At 33.5% G+C, this 16,485-nt stretch overlaps 1 protein-coding gene, 1 long non-coding RNA gene and 1 pseudogene across 4 annotated transcripts in view; 2 read left to right on the top strand and 1 right to left on the bottom strand.

Annotated features, from left to right (window-relative positions):
• Positions 1–16,485, top strand: part of LOC123685478 (glutaredoxin domain-containing cysteine-rich protein CG31559-like) — a 149,965-nt gene that overhangs the window by 9,269 nt on the left and 124,211 nt on the right. The window lies entirely within an intron of this gene.
• On the bottom strand, positions 1,543–1,966 carry LOC123685481 (annotated as a pseudogene).
• LOC123685482 lies at positions 5,379–9,720 on the top strand. The gene is made up of 3 exons (XR_006748303.1): positions 5,379–9,355; positions 9,449–9,570; positions 9,628–9,720. It is a non-coding gene; the product is annotated as an uncharacterized LOC123685482 (long non-coding RNA).

The following is a 16,485-nucleotide window of genomic DNA, read 5'->3' as shown; positions in this document are numbered from 1 at the left end:
TTTTATGAAAATCTCAAAACGAATTTAAAATATGAACTGTCAATTCAAAGCTCTCTATAATTTCATAAAACTACTAATATAGAAATAAAAAACACATTGAATTCGATAAAAAAATATAGTATATTTATTTTACATCCCCCCATCCAAGATATGTGGCAAAACCAGTATATGTTGGAGTTGTCACATGGAAGCAACTTTGTGATATGAAAATAATTATTGTCCTTTTTTCTATATCCAATATCTAATTCATATATGGTATCTGAAATTTCCTTTGTTATAGGAAAAGGTCCTACTCTTATTGCTTCAAGTTTTTTTCTATTCAGTTTCGACTTATTTTCCACATATACGTAGTCTCCATTCTTGAAATCATATTGTATTCTATTTTTGCCAACCAGTTTCTTATTGTACTCGTAATAAAGTAAAGAATTCTTATATGCTATTTCTTTTTCTTTTACTAAGATACTTTTTCCAATTAGTTCCTCTGGAGCAATTGGATCTATTTTTCCACGAAGCAAATATTCTGGGCTATATCCAGTTACAGAATGGTCAGTTCTATTGTATTCATCTATACATAATCAGCTATTTTGGTCCATGCTCTATTTTTTGGCCCACTCTGTTTGCATCTTATTCTATTTACTAACGTCTGATTCAATCGTTCATTCAAACCATTTGAAAAGGGACAATCTACTGCTGTAAATATTAATTGTACATTTAAATTTTGCATATTACGCTGTCTAAATTTTTCAGAATTTATTCCTGGATATTGGTCTGTTAATAATGTCTTAGTTTGATGTTTATCTTGAATTTTATTGATTTATTTGATGAAGTCCTTAGTTGTCAGGTGTTTTGTAGTACTCGCAAATGCATACCGAGTAAAATGGTCGACTAAGAGATGAAGATATCTTTTTGAAGAGCGAAGAGCAAAACCTCCAATCGTATCTAATGACATTATCTCAAATGGTTCTTTTGCTGGACCTAGACCATATTTCTGACCACTCTCGTTTTATTCTTGCAACAGATGTCACATTTTTTACAAACTTCTCTTGTCAGCGAATCCATATTTCTAATGTAATAAAATTTTTGGATTTTTCTTGTTATTTTCCTAGCACAAATATGACCATAATTTTTTGGATTCTTTTGATTAAATCTATACCAAAATCATTTGATAAAATGATTTCTTTGTTATTCTTTTGCAATTTGTAAAATATATTTTCTTGCATAACGGTATTTTTCATATTCTTCTTCTTCATATTTTAAGCCTGTGGCTTGTATTCTCCAATTTTTATTTTTCATGTTTTCAGTTATTTCACGAATACTATTTTGATCATTTTTTATTTCACTCAAAGTCACTAAATTTACTGTTCTTATATATTCGTCTATATTTTCTGTATCTTCCAAAACTGGGTTTCGAGAAAGACAATCTGCTTCTACATTTCCCTTTCCTGGTTCGTATCTGATTTCTAAATCGAATTGCGAGAGGAAATGGATCATATCACCCAACTCTTCATCTGGTCTTGTGCGAAACTCTTTTCCTTCTAAAGGCTTATATCAACATTTATTCGGTACCAGCATCAACATTTTCTGTTTGCAACTTTTTGAACGTTGCAACTGAAACATATGTTGCTAGGGTGTATAATTTGTTTACGGAGTCCTCATCTTCATTCCTCCTTCTTGACAAACGAACTCGTAATCTGAATGGTACATTTCTTATACCTTCAGACCAAATTTGTTTATCTAATCTGGTGTCTATTCTCACATCAGGAGTTCCCATTTGGAGAACGGAAAATTTACGAATCTCCTAAATGGCTCTAGGAGCCCTCTTTTTGAAACCTATACCATGGAGACGTTTATGGAGGTTTATTGTGTATTCTCTTGTGACCACCTCGTTGATGGCAGATTTGCTTTTTTTCTCAGCTTTAGGTTTGGCCATTTTTTATAACCTTATTCGACAGTAATAACTGCAAAAAGTGATTATGGTCATTATGGTCAGTAACAACTAAGAACTTATGTCCTAATAGCTAATATTTCCAAAATTTTATTGCTTCCTTAATAGCAAGGCATTCTAAGAAAATGGCTTTTTTATTCTTCTGGTATTTGTTCAGTTTCTTCGAAAAATATGCTAAGGGGATTAATCTCACCATTTATCTGCTTCTGTTTAAGGACAGCCCCCACTCCTTGAATACTGGCATCTGTATATATAGTTATATTGGCATTAGGGTCAAAAATTGCAAGCACCGGCTCAGAGCAAAGAATGTCCTTAACTTTATTGAAAGCATCTTGGCAATCCAGAGACCAGTTGAATTTCACATCTTTCCTGAGTAGATTATGTAACGGTTCTAATAATTTAGCTGAATCTTTTATATATTTATGATAAAAATTCACTTTACCCAAAAATTGCCTTATCTTTTATTTATCCGATATATTATATATATTTATTTGATAGATTCAGTCCTTGCTTGGCGGTAATTCATTATAAATAAAATAAAACGAAGTAATTCCACTATATTATTTAATTGTTAGCAACAATTGTTTCGCCACACTGTGGCTTCATCAGGCTCCATTTCTGAACTAATAAGAGAACAGAGGTTTTCAGAATCTTATATAGGAGCAAAATTGATAGAAAAATATTCGAAAGGGTATCATAAATTACAAAGTTATATTGGACAATCGGAAGAAATTCAATAAAGGGGATGAGTTTACATCCGTTTGTTCGTTCAACAGAATATTTGGGGTATTATACCCGTTTATTTCTAGGGATTCTAAGAGTGTTAATCTTAAGCTCTTGTTTTCTAAATGAAGAATTTCAAAGTTATTTTTTTTCATTCTTTCAAGTGATTCGCGTAGGTTGAAAACGAACTATCAGATGTATAACTCTTTTGGTGTTCCTTTATCGTTTTATTGAAAGATCTTCCTGTTTGTCCAATATAAACCATAGGGCAATCATTACAGGTTAACTTGTAGACACCGGATTTATTTTCTTTATCTGTGTTATCTTTATTGTTTTTAATGAACATCTCTAAGTTATTACTTGTTTTGAAGGATATTGTGTAATTGAATTTTGTCTTTAGGTATTTAGCAATATTTTCAGAAATATTATTAACATAAGTTAACGAAAAAAATTTAGTATCAATACCATAATTTACCTTAGGGTATGTTAGACTCAAAGCTTGCTTTCTTTGTTTATTCCTCAAAATTTGATCAATGACATGTGGACTGTAACCGTTATTCACAGCTATTTGTTTTATTAAATTTAATTCTTTACAAAAATTAGTGAAGTGAATAATATAGTGGAATTACTTCGTTTTATTTCATTTATATATATTTATTTAATTAAATTGTCATTGAGGGGTCGGACTATATTGTTTCCCACAATATGTCCTAAATATTTAACTTCCTTTTTAGCAAAATTGCATTTGATAAATTTTAATCTGAATCCTTCTTTATATATTGCTTCCAAAAGTTTCTCTAAATGTTCTATGTGTTGTTCAAATGTGACAGAAAATATTAGAATATCTTCAATATAGTTCAAACAGATCAAACCAAGGTTATATTTTCTGATGATATTGCTCAAAATACGTTGAAATATCGCTGGTGGTGTTTTAAGACCAAAAGGCAAACATCTCCATTGCCAGTGACCGTTTTGTGTCACAAAAGCAGTCTTGTATCTATCTTTAACACGAACAGGAATTGACCAAAACGCCGAATTTATATCTAAAGTAGTAAAAAACTTTGCATTCCGCGTCTTGTCCAAGATTTCATCGATCAATGGGAATGGTTGTGGTTCAGGAACTACTAATTTATTAAGTTCACGGAAGTCAACACATAATCTAGTCTTAGAACCTTCGTCTCTTTTATATGCCAATGTTACTGGCGCTGAAAAAGATGAGAATGATTCTTCGATCAGATTTGCCTTCAACAATTTCCCTATTTGAAATTCTACTTCTTTTTGATCCTCTATGAGCATCTATATGGTTTTTTAGCAACAAATTTATGCTCCAGAAGTTTTATATGAGCTTCATTATTTTGAACTTGGCCAATGTCAAATTTATGTTTTGCAAAAATATTATTCAATTTATTCAGTAATATTTCTACTTTATTATTCTGATTTTTATTTAAATGTTCTAATTTTGCTTCGAAAAGCTCTGTGGGTATTCCTTCATTGACATTTATTGAGTAATCTTGGTTATCGATATCATTATAAAGTAATTCTACTTTTTCCTCTTCATTCATCTCTAATCTCTGATAAATATTCAAATTATAATCTTGTTTCAATTGAAAATTCAAAATAGAATCTATTCCAGGTAGAATTTCATACTCGAATTTATCATCATCAACTACAATTAACACAATTTCTTTTTCAATATTATGGATTGTCATTTTTGTAAAATTTGCCCTGCCATTGATTGTTCTGAATGTGTTTCTATCATCTTGGATGTGTAATCTCAACTTATCTGCTACTTTCGAATAAAAAAAATTCGATAAAATTCCTTCGAAACTTTGACTAGGAGTGGCAATAATGATATCATATAGATAAACAAAACAGTAAGGCGCTAAGTCAGGACCTATAACTTTATCCATTAAACGAACCATAGCTTTGGGACTGTTCTTCAGTCCAAAAGGACAAACAACAAATTCAAACAAACCTCTACCTGGAACTGCAAAAGCGGTCTTTGCATAAGAAGAATCATCCAACGGAATCTGAAAAAAAAGCCTTGGCCAAATCTATCGAGGAGAGATATTTCGCGTCCCTCAACTTATTGAGAATACAATCTATCTAAGGCATAGGTTACGTATCATCTGCTGTAACCTGATTCAACTTTCGACCATCAAAACATACACGATACTGCCCTGTAAATAAATTTATTTTCAATTCACATTATCAATTTTGTAGTCTGACAAATATACGTAATTATATTTGATTTTGTTGAAACATGTAAATATGTATTTGTCTTGTCTTATTGTATCAATAAATACGCTTTGGAACTAACCACAATGCCTTGCTAATCAACAGCATTTAACTATTTTCTTGAAACTTAATATATTCATTAATCTCAAAGAATCAGGTAAGTGATTGTAAAGCGCGATACACTGATAAAATGAAGATGTTTCAAATTTCCTTATTCTGTAAATAGGCAAAAACAGAGTTTCAGTACTTCTCGTAGAGTACCAATGAAAATTACACAATTTGTTAACAGCAGATTTGTTGTCTCTCACATATAATAAGCTTTTATATATAAATATAGAAGGCACAGTCAAAATACTACTGGCAACAAATGAAGGTTGACAGTGTTCACAATGACCCCCTCGGAAAATAATTCTAATGATATATTTCTGGGAAATGAATGCTCTACTGAAATCCACAGAATTTGTTGAAGTATAATAAACAGATCTTTTCTAGATTAAAATAATAAAATTATGAACTCGTTTTTGCGACTGATTTATTCAATCAATATAACTCAACTCTCTTTTATTTTCACAAACTACTATCTTTTAAAAAACTAATCAACCAAGTTCTATGTTGACATACGAATATTCAATGATCCAAAACTTCAGGCTTCAATAGAATTTCCTCATATTATGATGTTATAGGCAATATGGAAATAACACAAGCTGTAATAAGTATTTATAATGGATTCAAGGGGAAGCGAGTCCCTTATCTGCCGAATAGCATAGAAGGACGAGCTTAATTTACCACATACATGATGTATATGATCAGTCCATCTCTAATTTTCGTCAACATATAAACCTAGAAATTTAACTGAGTTATTGGACATTAACTCATTGCCCAGGCAATTACTTGAAATTGATTCACCTAAGGCGTTCTTAATTTCAAAAATTATCAATTCAGTCTTAGGAATATTAATAATGAGAGTATCAGCTTTACACCATTACACAAAACCATCAACCAAGAGCTCGCAGCGTCGTATAAGTTGAGGAAAACTCCGAGCCGAGACCGCCACCGAAGTATCATCCATAAAAATGACAGGCCATTCGAAAACGAAATCAGGCAAAACATGAATGAAGAGTATAAAAAGCAAAGGCCCCAACACGGACCCCTGAGTAACCCCCAAGTCGTTCGTGAACATACGAGGGACTGAATTACCGACTTCAACAGACGTAGTCCTGTCTGAAATTAAACTTTGAATCCAACTGAGAAATATCCCCCTAAATCCGATATTATGCAACTTGTTTACAATAAACTGAGGACCAACGCAATGAAAAGCCCTCGTAAGATCAAAAAATACACTCGAAACAAGAAGACCGTCAACCAGAGAACGATAAATAAAATCAAAAAAGTGCAAGGCAGCCGTTTTCGTCGATCTTCCAGGTCTAAACCCGTGTTGGCAGCTGGAAATTTTAAGAGAAAACTCATCATACGGTTCAATACTATTCGTTCAATGACCTCAGAGAAGACTCTTAGTATGGAAATTGGTCCATAGTTGGGCATATTACAAGGATCATTTCTCTTATAGATCAGAAGTACTAGTGCATGTTTCAAGATAGTAGGAAACGTACCAGTTGTAACTGAAAAATTAATCAGAAATGCAATATGTTCCGCTATGTAATCCGCTGTTTCCTTGGAAATCCTGACTGATACAAAATCAGCACCACGGCTTTTTTTGTTCTTGAGCGATTTGGCAACATTTAAAATTTCAACTTTATCTACCGGATGAAAGCAAAAGGTTTCAGTTCAAATTGAACTTAGCGTACAACACTCCGACAGGTTATTACTATAATTTTCGAGAATGCAGGTTTTAGCAATCGACGAAAAATAATTCGCAAAGGCATCAGCAAGTGCATCTGAATCGGAACATAATGAACCGTTCAGACCCAATTTGATGTCAACATCATGCTTCGATCTACCTGTCTCTTGATTCACAATTCCAAATCGTTGTATTTTTATCATCTGACATATTGATGAGATTTTTGTGGTAATTTAACTTTGAAGTCTTAAGCAGCAAATTATAGTCAGTTTTAGCTTTCTGATATACTGTCAAAGCATGTTGAGTGCTAGAATTTCTCAATAGCCAATGTAGTTCTTTGAGTTTTTGACTAGCCACCTTAATTTCGGGTGTCAGCCTCCTCAGATTTGACCTTTTTACAACATCTTGGTGTCTCATTGAAAAACAATTATTTATTCAGGACTGCCCAATGTCAATGAACGAATTGAAGGATTCATTAATGTCAGATGCCATGTAAACATCATCAAAATTGGCGAGTGAAATCTCCATTACAAGATTCTGTAGGGCTTCAGTTGTTATGTTCCGAGTAAAAGTGTACCTTTGTGCTCTTGTAGGAAGGAGCTTTAACACTAGATTGAAAAAAAATCAAGGCAGATTATCATGTGATTGCTAAAGTGACCCTCGAACACAGTCGTCCGACAATGATTTGAATCAGAATAAATTAGTATATAATCTACCTTGGTATTGGATGTATGACCTAACACATTCGTAAAAATACGAGTTGGCTGTGAAGAAGATATCTTCATATTGAAAGAAAGCATCAGATCAGTCAGAAGATTACTATCTCTACAGTTGCTCAAAAAATCAATATTGAGATCACCGCACAAAATGATAAATTCACCGAGTTACTATAGTAGTCAAGAATATACAACCTCTCAAGAATGATGTTCACACTTCCTGAAGGAGGTCTATAGAGTATAGACACTCAGAACACAAATTTTCAAATAATCGAAAATAACCCTTACCCCACAGAACTCGCATTCCATTTCCTGAGAAAATCTGGAAATATCCATGTTGTTACTGAAGTCCAGATCTGGCAAAGATAGCAATACCACCATGCTGTCGTAATGATCGACAGAAACTTGATACCAGTTTGAATCCAGGTATTGCCATTACGCTTAGATTGACGTCTTTGCACCAATGTTCAGCAATACTGATGATAGATGAATTGCTATCTGACACAAAAACACTCAAGTTGTTGATTTTGTTTCAAAGTGATTGAGCATTTAGTTGTTATTTCCGAAAGCTGAATTCACATTCTATATATACTTCCATGAACATTTGTATTGTTCAGATTCAGCGATGTTGACTGACTGTTTTGCGCTGATAAAAAGAAAGAACGATACATCTAATGATTCTAATGGGCCAAATTGATTCATTCTTCACTTTACCGAATTCAGTATCGGGAATTAAGACCTTGAATAACTCTCAGGATATCTAGATTTCAAAGCCTTACATTTTACATCTCTGAAGTTCTTCTCAAGAAAAGTCTTAAGATCTTCAGCAGTAGTTTTTGGCTTCAAGTTAGTGACATGTGATGCCTTATATTTGACGATTCTCTCTACTGTGGAATCACCTGAAAAATTTTTAACGACCAATAATAATAATAATTTACTGATTTAATTATTTACCGTGTTTACTTTTTATTGTAAGGTGAAATTGGATTTCAGGGTTATCACTGAATATATTTATTGCTTACGATAGAACTGTCGTTTGATAGGCAACGTTTCGGGCAGTACCCTGTTTCAAGCCTATAAAATATATAAAAACATACTTAATAAAACATCACAATGGAACTAATAAACAATCGAACACTTATATAATATAGTTAAATTTCATTTATATAATAATAATAATAACGTTTATTCACTTGTAAAGGGAAAAAAAAACATTTTTGTACCATCATAGATTGAATAAACTCAAACTATCGAAAAGTGTTGAACACTTGTTTCGAGATAAGTAAAATAAGACAAAAAAAAAAAGAAACACACAAATGAAAGGTAGGCAACATTAAGCAATTGTATATACATCCAAAATCAACAACAATGGAAAAGTCCACACACACAATGCAAAACTATGACATACAATGCATAAAAGATCTAAAAATCGCACACAAACAACATCAACTCCGCAGTTCAACCAGTTCGGCAAACACTCCCCGACGCTGGGTCATGATGAATTCCCTCAACCTGTTTCTGAATCTCGATAATCCAGTGATGTGCTGAATCTCTAGAGGTATAAAATTGTATAACCTTGGAGCAGTATAAGAAAATGATCGCTGTCCAACACATTTTTGCACCCTCGGTAGAATGAAAAGCTTTCTTCCTCGGGTCTCATAGGAATGTACGGGCAACGAAGAACTCTTTTCGCCGCAACGGTATTTCATGGTGATGCTGAAGTAGTACAACTGTCGAATATCAAAAACCTGTGCTTCCAAAAACAAACTATCCGATGGGTATCTAGGACCTTTACCAAGAATTGTCTTCAAAAACCGTTTGTGCAAGACTTCAAGTTTGAGGATATGAGTCTTCAAAGCATTCCCCCAACAAACTATACCATAACGCAGATGACTCTCGACCAGAGCATGATACAGGATCTTCAACTGATGAACAGTAAGTAGACTCTTCAAGTATTTGAATCTATGTAGAATAGTTCTTAACTTGTTACATACAAATTGTATATGCTCATTCCATTTCAAATTGCAGTCCACCATCACACCCAGGTACTTCACTTTTTCTTCGGGCAGTATTGTATACTGTTCTCCTATTGTGGTAATATTGATAGATCTAAAAGATGGCGTCCCAGATCTATTACAGCTGAATGGCAGGTAAGATGTTTTCCTCAAGTTGACCGTGAGTAATTTATGTTCAAGCCAATTTTTCAGCTGATGGAAACCTGTCTCCACAATGGTCCTGAGATTCTCCCAAGTATCTGCTTTATAAAAAACTACAATGTCGTACGCAAATACCAGAACTTCTCCCCCACATCTCACATTGAACAAACCATTTATGTATATACTATACTACTATATATTGAATAGAGATCTAATTCCTTAATACATTCAGTGATAACCCTGAAATCAAATTTCACCTCACAATAAATAATAATAATATATATTTATTTATCCTTCAGACCATTATTACATCATAGAGGAAAAGAGTCAATTGTATGAACTAAATCCAAGGTTCTATTTGGAGAAGGCGCTTAAGACAATTCAGTGCAACTAAAAACTCAATTTTCGAAAAAATGGCGCTTACGTCGTTTTGGCTTGAACGCGTCGATATACACAATAAATATTATATATACAACAATAACAACTATAGGTATGCTTGTCGGGTCCTTTTAATAATAATAATAATCATAATTTCTTTATTTCGAATCCTATACATTAGTGTACAAGTTATTTGGACATGAAGTGAAACAGTGTCAAAACAAAAGAAATATACCGATATCAATAACCATAATTAACTCAGAAATTCCTCTAATAAATCGTAAGGCTCCAGTTCTAAAAGAAATTTATATAATATTCTCCTGAAAATTTTTTCTTCTCTTATATTTTCAATATTATTTGGTAGGGAGTTGTATATTTTAAGGCACCTATATTCAACTTGTCTCTGGGATGTTGCTAAATTCAGTTTGGGATAGAGATAGTCCTCATTTCTTGTCTCGTAAAATGTTTTTTGATTTTCATATTTTTCAAATAGTTTTGTATTGTTCTTAATGAAGAGGATACTTTCCTGAATATATATTGCGTAAATAGTCAAAACTTCCATTTTCTTGAATTCGTTTCTGCAGGATTGATCAAATTTCAGGTTATTCATTATTCTGACCGCCTTCTTCTGTGCAACAGAAAGTGACTCAATATTTCCTGCTCCGTAAAATATAATACCAAACCTCAATTTTGATCCTATAATTGAATGATACACTGTTTTCAAGTAAGTTTTACTGATATACTTAGATATTATTCGAAAACCATAAATAGATGTCGTTACTCTTTCGCATAGGTAGTTTACGTCTTTTTTCCAATTGAGATTTTTATCTATGTATACTCCTAACAATTTAGTGTATTCGGCAAGGTCATATCTATCCTGATTTGAAAATACGTGATCGATTCCTTCCGTCTTTGAGCTGGTTGGCGTGAAAAATAGTAATTGCGTTTTTTCTTTGTTTATAATCAGGTTGTTGTGTCCAAACCATTCTCTTGATTTCCCTAAGCTACTTTCACATAGGTGTTTCAGTTCCTGGAAGCATCTCTCAATCATGAGCATATTAGTATCGTCTACATAATTTATATTGATCACTTTTCCTTTATCTGTATCAAAGATTAATCCATAGTCATTTAAGATTCAAGTATATTATAAAAATTAGGGGGCCAGCAATGCTACCCTGCGATATACCTAGAATAATATCTTGTTGCGTTGATCTGGTGGTTTCTTCATTCGATTCTACTTCTACAAGTTGTTTTCTTAAAGAAAAATATGATTTGACCCATTGCAATGCTGGTCCTTGAATTCCATAGAGTTCTAACTTTTCCTTTAATTTGTCTCTGTTCATGCAGTCATATGCTTTAGAGAAGTCCAAAAACACACCCATGGCAACCTCCTTGTTTTCAAAAGCTTCGATTATTTTTGCGATGAATTGATAAATTGCAGTTTTGATAGATTTTCCCTTCAAGTACCCATGCTGACAATATCCAAAAATTTCATTCTCTAGAAAATATTCCATTATTTGTTTGCCAAATGCCATTTCTATAATCTTTGAGAAACTGGGTAAGATAGATAGGCCTATAATTGTTGTAGTTATTCATATCACCTTTTTTATGAATTGGCTTGACAATTGCAATCTTCAACTTATCTGGAAAAATGCAATACCTGAAAGAGTTGTTGATAATGTTTTTCAAAGTATCTCTTCAGCTGTTTATTTAATAATGTTGTTAGATATTTCATCATAACCACTTGAGTATTCATTTAACATTAACTTAATTATATCTCGTATTTCAGGGTCTGCTAGTTTCTTCAAGCGGATTGATCTATCAGGTTCTTTGAAATTGTTAGTGGTATTCATTGTTGGAATATATCTTGTTAATGTTTGTGCAGCACTAATGAAGAAACTGTTCATTTCTTTTGCGATTTTCTGAGGCTCGTCATTCAATTCGATTTGTCTCTTCTGTTTATTTTTTATTCGTTTTATATTCGAATATGTTATTTTGAGTTCTAATACTTACAGTTTGTTCTTCTCTAAAAATTGCTGTCCTCTCCGGAAATCGAATCTTGCATATTTGATTCCTGCTGGCCAGAATTCATCTTTGTACAAACCCTCCTACATTGCCAGTGGGGCACCAAGCAACACACATTTATACTTGAGATTCTCCGGGTTTCTCGCTTGTACTTTTCTACCCGATACCTCCTATAGCTCTATTTTCCCCCTGTTCGTTATTTACTTCCTTATTTCTTCTTCCTTCACACTTTCATTTATAAAAGAAATGAACATCCATAGCTTTTTCATTTCCTTATAGGCTTTCAAAGATTTGAATGTTGTTTTCTCTGTTTTTCCGGTTCCTATATTTGGTTTTCGTCTTTTTCTTGATTGGACGGTAATAAATTCATCCGATTTTTCATTGAGATTTGATTTCATTTTCCATTGTTGATATTTTTTGGGTATTCAGGTTATATTTATGTTTTAATTTTGTAGGTTGTAGTTCATTTGAGCTTTTCTCATTATGCCTGTCATTTTCATTTTTCATTTCATTTTCCATTATTGATATTTTTGCTGTATTTATGTTTTGTATTCTTAGGTTGTAGTTCGTTTATACTTTTCTCGCAGGACTTGTCATTTTCATCTTTCTTCTCTAACATTCTTTTCGGATGTTGACATTTTTAGCATTTTGTGGTATTTTGTTTACATCACTTATCACAATTGATGGTTTTGTTTTTGATTTACATACCTCAATGTCACAGTTTTTATCACTTTCTAGGTTATTTATTTTCTCCGATAGAAGATTATTGTTTTGTAATAATATTTGGTACTTCTCTGTTATTTCCTTTATAAACTGCTTGAGATATGTATTTTCCATCTCTAATATTTTATTCTGGTTGATCTAGGAAATCAATCGGACATCCTTCATTGGTTTCTAACCTTTCATGCTTACATGCTGCATTCTCCAAATTGCCGGATCAGGTTAGGCATGATTTGTGGAAATTATTAAAACATTTACCAGATTTTACATGCTCCTTCACCTTTCTGGTATAATAAGCATATTAAGAGCACGTTCACATGACAAGCGGTCTACGCGCGGTTGAATGAGCGGTGGATAATTGGATACCGTTCACATGGAACGCGGTTGTCAAGCGGTGACCGCGCGTTGCCGTAACGGCCCGTATTCAGTTTGAATTCTACATTTTGATTTGAATCTGGATGCAGTATCAGATTTAGGTGAGAATTAAACGTTTTTAAGTTTTGATAGGTAATTATAGATCGAATAGTTTCTATTATTCATCGATTAAAACTGATCCTACTTGAATCATCTTCGTTTTGCCGATGACATCGTCCTAATAAGTAGCAACATGCAGGAATTGAGCGAGATGTCAAAACAACTTATTGATGCTCTGAAAAGAGTAGGTTTGAAAATTAATGTTTCGAAGACCAAACTTATCAACAACACCACAGAACACATAAACATTGACGGCACACAACTTGAAAATGTAAAAGAATATATATATAAATATATTTAAGACACTCAATAAGAATCGGCAAAGAAAATCAAACAGCAGAGATAAAAAGAAGAATCAGGCTAACTTGGATGGCTTTTGGAAAGATGAAATATATATTCAGGAATAACGACATCCCAATAAACCTTGAAAGGAAAGTTTTTGATGCCTGCATATTACCGGTAGCGACATATGGCCTGGAAACTATGGCAATAACTAAGAAGACCGCAAACGGCGCAAACCAGCTGAGGGTGATGCAGAGAGCGATGGAAAGAACTATGCTCAATGTCTGTCTTAGAGACAGAAAAAGGAATGAAGAAATCCGACAAAGAACTAGAGTCGTAGATATTATAGCGCGTGTTGCAGAATTGAAGTGGCATTGGGCAGGACACGTGGCTCGACAGAAAAAAAAAGTAAATTAAATTCAACACAAATAGCAGCTAGAATACAGTTGTTTGAAGTTTTTCAATAGACTGCCTAATGAAATCAAAGGAATAAATAATTATAAACCATTTAAGAATATAATATTCAATTTATTGTTGAATAATTATAATTAGAACCATATTCTTAGTATAATAGATTTCTGCTGTTAAGTGGTAGGTGAATGTTATTTTGATACTATTTCTCTTCATTTGTATTTGTTCTACGTGTATCTCATGATTTCTAAATAAAGAGCTATTATCATTTTTATGTGGTCACATAATAAATTTTTTTTCTTCATTAGCATCTCCTTCACAGGATATGATGACGAGTTCTTCCCAAGCCCGTCTCCTTGAGTTTTTATCTGAATATACACTACTTGTCATGTCGCATATTACAGGAAAATTCTCAATTTCATCTATGAATAATTTAGGAGCGTCCGGTTCCATTTTGAAATATTTCTGACCGAACGGATCGAAGGAAAATACGTAAATACGTCTCTGGCATCTATCAGCTCGTGCCCGCGCGGTCATCTGAACGGTTACATTAGAAACCTATGATCTTAAACCGCGCGCCAATGCGCGGTTACTACGGGCAAGCTCTAGAACCGCGCTCTACGCGCGGTCCATAAAAACGCGCGGAGGCATGTGTACAGTGCATCCCATTTTGGGTGAGACAGCCAGGTTTCTCGCTTGTTATTCAAGATAGAGCCTTGCGGTTTTCACGTTCCTGTCCTACTTTTTCATGAAACTCAAGTTGATCTAATCAGATTTTGCATAACTGTTTCCGTTCAAGAGATACAGGGTGATTTTGGAAATTGATACTTTTCGGACCCCTCCTTTATCTCCGAAGTTATTAGAAATAATGCTGAGGTAAAAACTACACCTGAATCAGAATTCTGTGTAGAATCCAGTGGCGTACTCAATATTTTTTTTCGGGGTATGGTTTTGAAGATTCAACACAAACCTATATTTTTTTTAATGGAACACCATCTATATCATTACTTCGTTGAATTCGTTATTTTTTTCCCTTCAAAATAATGTATGATACTATGTAGGTAGGATGTTCAGAAACGTTAAAAAAACACTAAAACATCAAATAATGATGATTTTTTTGTTAATGGGCAATGGATTTCCCATATAAAAGAAGAATCAATAATAATAACAATAATTCATAGCGATGACAGCTAGATCAGATCGGTTTTTTCCCTCCAATGCCTCCTTGATAAAACAATGCTCCCAAATGCATAGTAGCCAAAATAACAACAAGGATGTTTGTATCATCAATGACCTACTACTCTTTAAAATCTAAAGTGATAATCCTCTTATTGAAACATTAAAAATTCATGGCCCATTTACAAAAAATCATCATTATAGGATGTTTTAGTGTTTTTTTAACGTTTCTGAACATCCTACCTACATAGTATCATACATCATTTTGAAGGGAAAAGAATAACGAATTCAACGAAGTAATGATATACATGGTGTTCCATTAAAAAAAATATAGGTTTGTGTTGAATCTTCAAAACCATACCACGAAAAAAAATTTTGGGTACGCCACTGGATTCTACGCAGAATTCTGATTCAAACGTAGTTTTTACCTCAGCATTATTTCTAATAACTTCGGAGATTAAGAAGGGGTCCGAAAAGTATCAATTTCGAAAATCACCCTGTATCTCTTGAACGGAAACAGTTATGCAAAATCTGATTAGACCAACTTGAGTTTCACGAAAAAGTAGGCCAGGAACGTGAAAACCGCAAGGCTCTATCTTGAATAACAAGCGAGAAACCTGGCTGTCTCACCCAAAATGGGATGCACTGTACGCTTCGAAGAAAATTCATGTACTTGTAAACGCGCGGTTTCAAACCGCGCGTAAACCGCTCGTCATGTGAACGGGCTTGAACGCGGTTTGAAACCGCTCGTTTACAAGTACATGAATTTTCTTCGAAGCGTACACATGCCTCCGCGCGTTTTTATGGACCGCGCGTAGAGCGCGGTTCTAGAGCTTGCCCGTAGTAACCGCGCGTTGGCGCGCGGTTTGAGATCATAGGTTTTTAATGTAACCGTTCAGATGACCGCGCGGGCGCGAGCTGATAGATGCCAGAGACGTATTTACGTATTTTCCTTCGATCCGTTCGGTCAGAAATATTTCAAAATGGAACCGGACGCTCCTAAATTATTCATAGATGAAATTGAGAATTTTCCTGTAATATGCGACATGACAAGTAGTGTATATTCAGATGAAAACTCAAGGAGACGGGCTTGGGAAGAACTCGTCATCATATCCTGTGAAGGAGATGCTAATGAAGAAAAAAAATTTATTATGTGACCACATAAAAATGATAATAGCTCTTTATTTAGAAATCATGAGATACACGTAGAACAAATACAAATGAAGAGAAATAGTATCAAAATAACATTCACCTACCACTTAACAGCAGAAATCTACTATACTAAGTATATGGTTCTAATTATAATTATTCAACAATGAATTGAATATTATATTCTTAAATGGTTTATAATTATTTATTTCTTTGATTTCATTAGGCAGTCTATTGAAAAACTTTAAAGAACTGTATTCTAGCTGCTGTTTGTGTTGAATTTAATTTACATTT

Source organism: Harmonia axyridis, chromosome 7 (assembly GCF_914767665.1).
Source record: "Harmonia axyridis chromosome 7, icHarAxyr1.1, whole genome shotgun sequence".
Taxonomy (NCBI): Eukaryota; Metazoa; Arthropoda; class Insecta; order Coleoptera; family Coccinellidae; genus Harmonia; species Harmonia axyridis.
Note: the sequence above shows the minus strand (reverse complement) of the source record. Positions and strands in the feature narration are given on the sequence as shown.